The sequence below is a fragment of the Thalia democratica genome, unplaced genomic scaffold (assembly GCF_965202585.1).
Source record: "Thalia democratica unplaced genomic scaffold, ktThaDemo2.hap1.1 HAP1_SCAFFOLD_508, whole genome shotgun sequence".
Classification (NCBI taxonomy): Eukaryota; Metazoa; Chordata; class Thaliacea; order Salpida; family Salpidae; genus Thalia; species Thalia democratica.
In genome coordinates, this window is record NW_028139549.1 from 13,679 (window position 1) to 22,895 (window position 9,217).

The window sequence follows — 9,217 nt, forward strand, 5'->3', positions numbered from 1 at the left end:
TACTGTAATACGTAAGTGAGTAAAAAAGTAAACGGGTAACTAACTAGTAAAGGTGCGATGTCTAATAAATAAAGTTGTTATTTCTTTAAACCTCTGCTAAAGAGCAGTTTAAGAAAATCAGATTGAGATACTAAAATGTGTTAAACTAAAATATGAATTACTACAAATTTCATCAGATAGTTAAAAAAATTTGTCACATAGACCAGTCATAGACTGTATAAAAACTTATTAAAAAAACAAACAGTATAAAAATATTCCATAAAATTTGAAAATAATGTTTATTTTCTATATTTTTTTCGTGTCTTAGTTTTTTGTTTTTTTTATTATTATTGTTTTTACTTGGTTTATGCAGTTTACTTTGTTTAGTTTATTGTTTAAAAACTTAAACTTATAACATAACTAATCATTTACTCAATATAAATATACAAAAAAATATTTCTTTTTGAAACTTATACATGCTAAAAATATGTCTACCATTGTATATTTGTATATTTAATAAATTTTATTTTGACTTGTACTAAAGTTTCTTGAAAATTCCTGTAATTTGTACAGTTTACAATAATTTTTTAATGTAAACTAAGCAGTATTATCGAATACTTTCACAAGTACTTTTGAAGCAGTAGTATTGTAAAATTTGTACAGCACTTTTATTTTTGTTCCAGTTTAATTTAAGAACAATATATTAAACTTCGTTGTAATACTTATGGGTTGTTGAACGGTAAAAAAATTTTTATTGTACTTTTTCAAAACTTAACGTCTAAGTATAACCGTTTTTTGTACATTTTTATATATCTTTTAATTATTCAAAGTTATTTTATAGTTTTCGAATCAATAAAGTTTTGTATATTTAAACAGTTTTTATTGTAGTGTGTTGAAAATATATTAATAAAAGTATATGAAAACATACTATAACGTACAATAAAAAAAAGATATATAATAAAATATATTTAAACCATGTTCTTAAATTCTACAGATATATTTATTGAAAAAAACAAACCTTACTTTAATATCCACACATATTATAAAAACCTAAAACTTTATTTAATTCTAAAAAATTTGTGTTCAATTTAATTGTTACATTACTTATTACTTTAACACAATTTTATATTATACCACCCCTAAAGTAGCCTTAGATAAATTACTAAATTTTTCTATTTTATTAGATTTTTACATTTAAGTTGTTTTTAGTAGGGTAACGGTAAAGCTCTACATTAAGTTTATATTTTTACTTCATTAAAGACAATTCTTTATTAACTTAAACTTTTTAAAAGTAAAACTTATTAAACTTTAAATATTAGTCGAGGCAGTATAAGTAGCTTACAAACGATATTTTTTAACATAAATACTTTTGTGTGACTAGTAAACTTTTAAGTTGTTCGCGGTTATTAAAAAATTTTGTCACAAATATTTTACTGAAAACCTTGTCTAGACTCTAGAAAATTTTTTGTATAAATTGTCAGATACTTAATATAAAGCCCGAAGCTATATTATATATTCACATGTCACTAAAACAAAGAAGAATGTTATGTTATTATATCAACAGTTTTCACAAATTAGAAATGTCTAGCCAAAATATAAGTTGGCTGTTTAATAAACAAAATATTTTGTAAATGTCAATTCATAAGCAGGTTTAGACTTTTCGTTTTTCTAACGAAAATAATTTTAAGAAACTATTTAAACTCTGAAAATGCATAAACTGTCTAGAAATGAATTAAGTTGTCTTTGTAAAAATAAATATTTTTTTACATTTTATTAATTTTTTTAATGAAAAATTTAACTTACTAAATGTCGAACAGTTTAAAGTTATGCTTACAACATAAGTGTACTTTTTTTAATATAAAATGATATAACTAGCTTAAGGTTAAAAATATTTCATTGTAATTTCAAATGTCAATCAACATCCATAGAAGTTAAGGTTTTTGTTAAATTACTGATGTTAAAAGTTTAAGGTTGTCCTTTGTATAACTATAGTTTAAAACAATTAACCTAATTTATGAGCAAAATAATAATTTTTAATTTACTAGAGTATTCACTGACAAAGGAAGTAATAATTACTACATATAACTAAAAATAGAACTACTGTGATTTTGTTTGTTATAACCAATATATATATATAGTTTTATTCAGTCTAATTTTTCGGATTTTATTTTTTTGAAAGTGTCTAACTACAATATTAACTACTTTCTGTATTTAATCTTAATAAAAAAAACCATTAGATAACTAAACGGTCAAAAGATAGTTGGAAAAATTTAACTAAAGTATTTGAACAACTTGGCCTAAGTCATAAGTAGTACTTTTAAAAAAAAATAAATTACACTACAGTTTAAATTGAATAAATAATGTATGTTATGAAGCATAAAGATATATTTGAGTTATTAAAACTTTAGGTTATTCAAAGACTATAAAGTACTTAAAAAATATGCTTACATAATTTTAAGAGTTTTTTAATGTTTTACTTTATTAAATAAATACTAACATAAACAAACATATGCCTGAGTAAAAAAAAAAAATTGTTATAAGTTATATTAACTTTGATTTTTTTTTGATAAACTTGTTAAGTTAACACAAATTTAAGTTGTGAGGTTCAGATCCTCACAACCATTGAACAATTTAAACACTTTAGATTGACATAATTCTATATTCTTACGTAGTTTATTATTTGTTTTAAATTGAATTACTTTAGAAAATAAATTTAACTAAAGTAAAAAGTTAAGTAAGCAACAAAAATTTAAACCAAGTTAAACGACTGCTATAAACATTTTAAACTTCACTGTATGAATTCTTATAGTATAAAGTTTATCAACAATATTATTTTTAAACCAGTAAATAAAAACTTAACAAAAACTTTCAACCCAAAAATTTTTTAAAAACAGTAATTTAGAAAATTTGAAACTGAAATATGTTTGGTATATTTTAACTGGAAATTATTAAGGAGAAAAAGGTTTAACAAATATTATGCTGATATGCTCAAATTTAATTTTATAAACGCATCAAATTTTATTCTATCACAACCTTCGATAGCTCAGTTGGTAGAGCGGTGGACTGTAGCCGAAAGTTAGAAATCCATAGGTCGCTGGTTCGACTCCGGCTCGAAGGACTTTTTTCGTTAAATTTTTTATAATATTTAACAAATGTTTTTTGGTTTATCACATAGATTAATGAATGGTTTTAGAATTCTTATAACTCTTATCTTAATCAATAAAAGTAAACATAAGTTATGCTACTATCTCAGAATAATTAATTAAAACTATAACTTCTTGATAAAAAAGGCTTATAATTAGTTTTCATAAGTTTTCATTATTATAGAATGTTTGGTTTTGGTTATTTGTATTTATTTAAAAATTATAAGTAACTTGTTTTTATCAATGTTAAATAAAAGAAAAGTTACAAAACAAAGTCAGTTCCTTAAACTTCATTGTTTTACATATAATTTGCAGAAAATATTTCTATGTTATTGCTCACAATACTACTAACTAAAAAAATCATTAAACTAGAGTATGAATAATAAAGATAAAATTAAGTTAAGTTCGTATAGCAATTTCGATTATTAATTTTTAAATGTTTTGAACAAGTTTTGAAATATAAAGTATGGATATAAATAAATATATTTTGTACTTAAACATTTAACAAAACTAGAACCTTATAAAGATATAAAAAGTTGCAAACACAACTAAAGTTTAAGTAACTTTATGTTTATGTTAAACTTTGTCATGTTTTATAGATATAAATTAATAGTTTTATGCAAAATTTTAAATTTATTGATAATATTACCATTGTTGAATATTCATCATACAATTAACATTTTTCGCTATTTATTCATTATAAAATCTTATGCAATTTATGAACAATAAAATAATTCAAAACTTTTTATAAGTTTTATCTGAAAGTGATCAAAATTTTGTCAAAAAGTTACAGCTTTATTATTACGTAATATAATTTCTCTTTTTCTCACAGATTCTAAAATGAAAAAGCATAAAAATTTGAAGATAAATTTTTGGTTAATTTTAAATGATATTTTCAAGCTCAACTTTTCAAATGCAAAAATCATTCAAGGCCAGTTAAAACAAATACATGAATTTATTATTTTAGTAGCACTTGTACAAACATAACTAAAGCTTAATGAGCTATAATTTGTGTTTATAAACGCCACAACCACAATTTGAATGTGTGCCTCGATAGCTCAGTCGGGAGAGCGTCAGACTGAAGATCTGAAGGTTCCTGGTTCAATCCCGGGTCGAGGCACCTCTTTTTATTTTCTGTTTTGTAATAAGGTCGGCAATATGCGTAAGATTTGATAATCGTTTGGTTGGCTAAATTCACTGGCAACATATATTCCTGGGCCGCTTTTTAATATAAATTTTTACTAAACAATGTTTTTTATTTTGTCATACCACAAAACTACTGTAATATTATCACGGATTAGCTTCACAGCTAAATAAAAAATAAATTTATATCCAACTTGGAAGCTTTGTTAAAATGATATTTTATTTACTTTTCTTCAATTTAGTTTTATAATTAAAAAGTAAATGGAAGCCGATTTAGCTTGTTTACCATATTTTTAAAAGGTATCAAAATTAAAAAACCTCTTATAACTTGAAACTTTGCATAAGTGTTGGGCTTTAAGATATTTTTCCGTTTTAGCATTAATAAATTAAGTGTGTATATTTTTAAGTATTTTTACTTTTTTCAAACCTTAAATTAAGTAACAGATTTTGTTTTTTAAACCAAAAGCTTAAAATACATTTATAAAGTAATAAACTTTATTAGTTTGGCTTTATTTTTTCGATTAAAAAAAATTTGTACTAAAGTATGTATTTACAGTATACTTAATTAACATTTTAAAATTAACAATTTGTAAGCTTTATTATAATGATATTTTATTATTCTTTATTTACTAAAATTTATAATTAAAATGTAAATGGAAGCCGATTTAGTTTGTTTACCATATTTTTAAAAGATAATAAAATTTAAAATACTTTACAATTTGAAACTTTGTATAAATTGGGCTTTCAAGATACTTTTACGTTTTAGCATTAATAAATAAAAAGTGCTTAATTTTAGCGTATGCTTTTATTTAACTAAGTAAAACCATTTTTTTTTACAAAAAGTTTAAACGAATTTAAAAAGTAACAAGGTTTATTTAATTGGTTTTAGTTGTATGATTATAAACAGTTTATACTAAAATATGTATTTACAGTATAGCTTGTTTTGATTTTATTAAGTTTTATATATTATAAATTGATAACCAAGTAGCTTTCTAATCCTATTTATTAAACCTTTTTAATAACAAACATAATAGAACATAACAAAACAAAATGTCTTAAACACGGAATTCAAAACTTTTTGTTTATTTTCTTTGTTCTTATAATGGAGACTTATTAAAAGATTATTTTTTAATTAAGTAGTTTTTTTAATGAAGTAGACTTTATTGTTCTAAGCATATTTCCTTAAACTAAATTAAGCAGATTTCCGTGTACTTATTAGATAATAATTAGAACTTTTGGCTATATAAGCCTATAAAGTATGTAAAAAAGTTATATATTGATAAAAATTTTATAGCTTGTTAATAAAAAGTTTTTAAATCAAGTTTTGATTAAAATTTATCTAATGTAAAGAAAGGGTTAATTACGGAGTTAGGTAATTGTATGATATATTTATTATTTAAAGGTACAATTTTGTTTTACTTATGATGCTTCTTTTCGAATAATCTAATTTAATAGAAAAAAAATCTACAAACAGGAATCATATATTAAACACATATAGTAAAAAACAGCCACAAAGAATAAAGAAAGTTAATTAATACGTTTGGTAGTAAAAAACTACTAAAAAGTTTTTGGTAGTACATATTGGTAAGTTTTAGTTTTAAGTTATAACTACCTATTATGTGTTAAAAAAAAGCAATTTAAAAGAGCAACTTAACTTAAATATACGTAACTGTTAAGTTGATTCTAAATTTAAGTTTGACTTTTGAAGTGGTTAAAGACTAGTAAAATTTGCTTGTGTATCAATATATTTTATGTATATTTATTCTTTCAAAAATTTATTTTACAAACTAAGTTTTGGTCAAAGACCTCTTCAGTGCTTAAATAAATCTAAAAAAAGATATGTGACAGTCATGGAAAATAGCAATTGAACAATTAAATTAAGATAAAAACAAAATATTACTGAAAATTTTTACTTAAGAAACTAAACAAATCAAATTTTAATATTAAGACTGAGTTTTGGTAGAAGTTTAAATTTTTAGCTAAGTTTTAAAATCAATATAACAATAATACTAACAATAATCAAAGCTGTATGTAGCTTTCTTTTTTCTTCTAGATAATTATCTAGATAATTATCTAGAAGAAAAAAGAAATCTAATTTAAGTCTTAGAAATTTTGAAGCAATTTTTGATTACAAGATTTACTAAAAAAAATGTAGCCTTAACATTTATGAAACACATATGTAGTTTTTTTACATGACTAGCATAAATAAATTCAAAATACTTAAGAACTTAATTAAAAAGCATTAATTTGTTTTAATGAACTATGTATTGGATTTACATGAAGCCATAAAAAAACAAAGTTTTGAAACCATTTGTAAAAATTATAATTTAAGTAGTAGTTAAACGAATATTAAGAAATGTAAATATTCCTCTAAAATAAATTTATCAAGAAAAACGCTCTAGGGTTAAAAAAAATATTATTAAACATCTTACAAGTATTTTTCAAGAAAATAATAACCAATTTTCAAGATAAATTGATCTACCTATATTACTTAAAAGAGAGGATATTTAATTATTTCTTTAAAAAAATATTTTTATACATATTTAATTTTATAAAAACTTACTAATTTTTTATTTCTTATTGTTCTACCTTACTTATCCAATTGAAATTATTTTTATCTTAAAAAAAGGTTAAAAACCCATTCATTTAACTAATTTTAACTAAAGTTTACCAAACTTTAATTTATTTTGCAAAATTTCATACTAAGTTATGAAATAACAAAAACAAAAAAATGGACCTAATTTTATTCGAAAATTAAAGTACAATGATATAAAAAAAACATAACTTTGTATAAAATCAAAACTACTGCAAATTTACTTAAAAACAAAACGTTTTCTTTGATTTAACATTTAACTTTATATTTATAATGAACTCTTTTTAATGAAAAATAAACTTTACTTATAAAAAGGTAAAATAAAATAGTTTGAGTTGCTTAAAAATGTTTTTTAAAAAGGAACTAAGATATCTTAAAAAGCTCTATTTTTAAAAATAAAAACATTTTTTTACCGTAAAATTTTATAATTAAAAAAAATTATTTCAAAAGCTGTAAAATAAAGAGGACTTAATTACGACGAAAAAAAATAGACAAAAATTTTAACTCGATGAATAATAATGAAAGAAAACAAAAAAACGGAATATAAAAAGAATTGATTTCCTAATTTAGTTTGTTTCTCATAATAATAAAAACAATCGTAACGAAAAAATAAAATGGACCATCTTAAAAAACTTCCTACCGAAAAAAGTCCCTGCTATGATAAAAACAAGCGACTTTTGTGGCGCTTATCGAAAACTCCCTGCTTTATGTGTCATTCGAATTGTTGGTGCTCTCTGGCGCAACTTAGCGGTGAAAAATTTTATGATCGGTACATCATCTGCAAGTCTAACACTGAAACCTGTAAATAATTGGAAAATGTAAAACTTTCATAGTTTTAATTTGTTCTTTGAAAACTGATTTATGTAAAGATTTATGGCTATAACAATAAAATCTTAGAAAAAAAAAGATAATAATATAAGTGCAAATTAGGCAAAAAATTGTCATAGTTTTAATTTGTTCTTTGAAAACTGATTTGTATAATTTTTTTTTTCACAATAAAAACTTAGAAAATATATAAGATAATAATATTAGTGCAAATAAGGGAAAAACATTTGCGACCTTTTCAAGTATAATAAAATAGTAAACTGCTGAAATAAACTAAAATATATAAAACTTTCCGGATAAATTTAAACGTAAAAAAAGCATAAAAATATTTATTAGAAACAAGTGTTTTAGAAGTGTATATCATAAAACTGATAGTAAATAAATAAAGTAATAAAATAAACCAACTTTTAATCACATAATAATAAAGTTAAACAAATAAAATAAAAACTAACACTTCCATCAGATGCAGAAGCACCAACTTTGGTTCCGTCCCGATTCCAACAGACCTCGAAAAATCCCCCCGAACCCAAATAGGTGTGGATTAGTTCCCCGGTCTGAAAAATAAATAAATAATAATTAAAATAAATAAGTGTGAATAAGTCACCCAGTATGTTTGAAACTATTAATTGTTTATAGAAATAAACAAATGTGAATTAACTTCCCTGACTAAAAAGTAAATAGATAATACAAATATTTTGTATAAGATTAGCTATTAAGTTAATATATTTGAAAAAAAATACAGAATTAAAAAAAAAAGTGCTGTGATTACATTTAAATAATTTTAAATACTTATACATGCTTTAAGTTCTTTTCAAAACTTAGCATAACAGTTCAAAAAATTTTTTAGATTAACTTTTAACTAAATAAATAAAATGTATACGCAGTGGTATTTTCTAAACCAGTTTAAGTATTAGCATTTTATTTCCAAAGTAATTTTAATTAACCTTTCACCTTATTAGAATTAATTATTTTAATAAATATTGCAACTTTTAATGAAACTAAGAAATCCAAAAGGAAATGATGAAATTTCCGTTTTAAAAAAACATTGCAATGAGAAAAAAAAAAAATCAAAAATAATTTTTATTGTTGTAAAACTTTAAAAAGAGGTTTTTAAAAACATAAGAAACTTCCTCTTGAACTTTTTCAAAGTTTTATATATAACAACATATAATTGTAAATATTTCGAATCACAACTAATAAAAACAACTTATACATTTGTTAATTTGTACATGCGAACGTATTCTCAAACGATTTTGTACAAAATAAATCTAAATTAAATAAGTGTTTTTCATTTAATTTTTTTTTTCATTTAAGCAGAGAAACATAACAATAAAATTAAAACAAATTATAAAGGCAAACACTAACATGAGTAGACCAAAACTTATTTTAAAAGAGCAAACATAGCTATATAACATATACAAACCATAAGTAAGTACCAACCTGTGTTGACCATATATGGACTTTCTTATCGAAACTGCCACTAGCAAGCAATCTACCATCCGGAGAGAACGCGACAGAATAAACTGGTTCGTTG

General features: G+C 22.3%; 2 non-coding genes across 2 annotated transcripts; both read left to right on the plus strand.

The window, feature by feature from the left end:
• The first annotated feature begins 3,011 nt into the window (after positions 1–3,011).
• Trnay-gua (transfer RNA tyrosine (anticodon GUA)) lies at positions 3,012–3,097 on the plus strand. The gene is given in 2 exon segments: positions 3,012–3,048; positions 3,062–3,097. It is a non-coding gene; the product is annotated as a tRNA-Tyr (tRNA).
• Positions 3,098–4,169: 1,072 nt separating this feature from the next.
• On the plus strand, positions 4,170–4,242 carry Trnaf-gaa (transfer RNA phenylalanine (anticodon GAA)). The gene has a single exon. It is a non-coding gene; the product is annotated as a tRNA-Phe (tRNA).
• Positions 4,243–9,217: the final 4,975 nt, after the last annotated feature.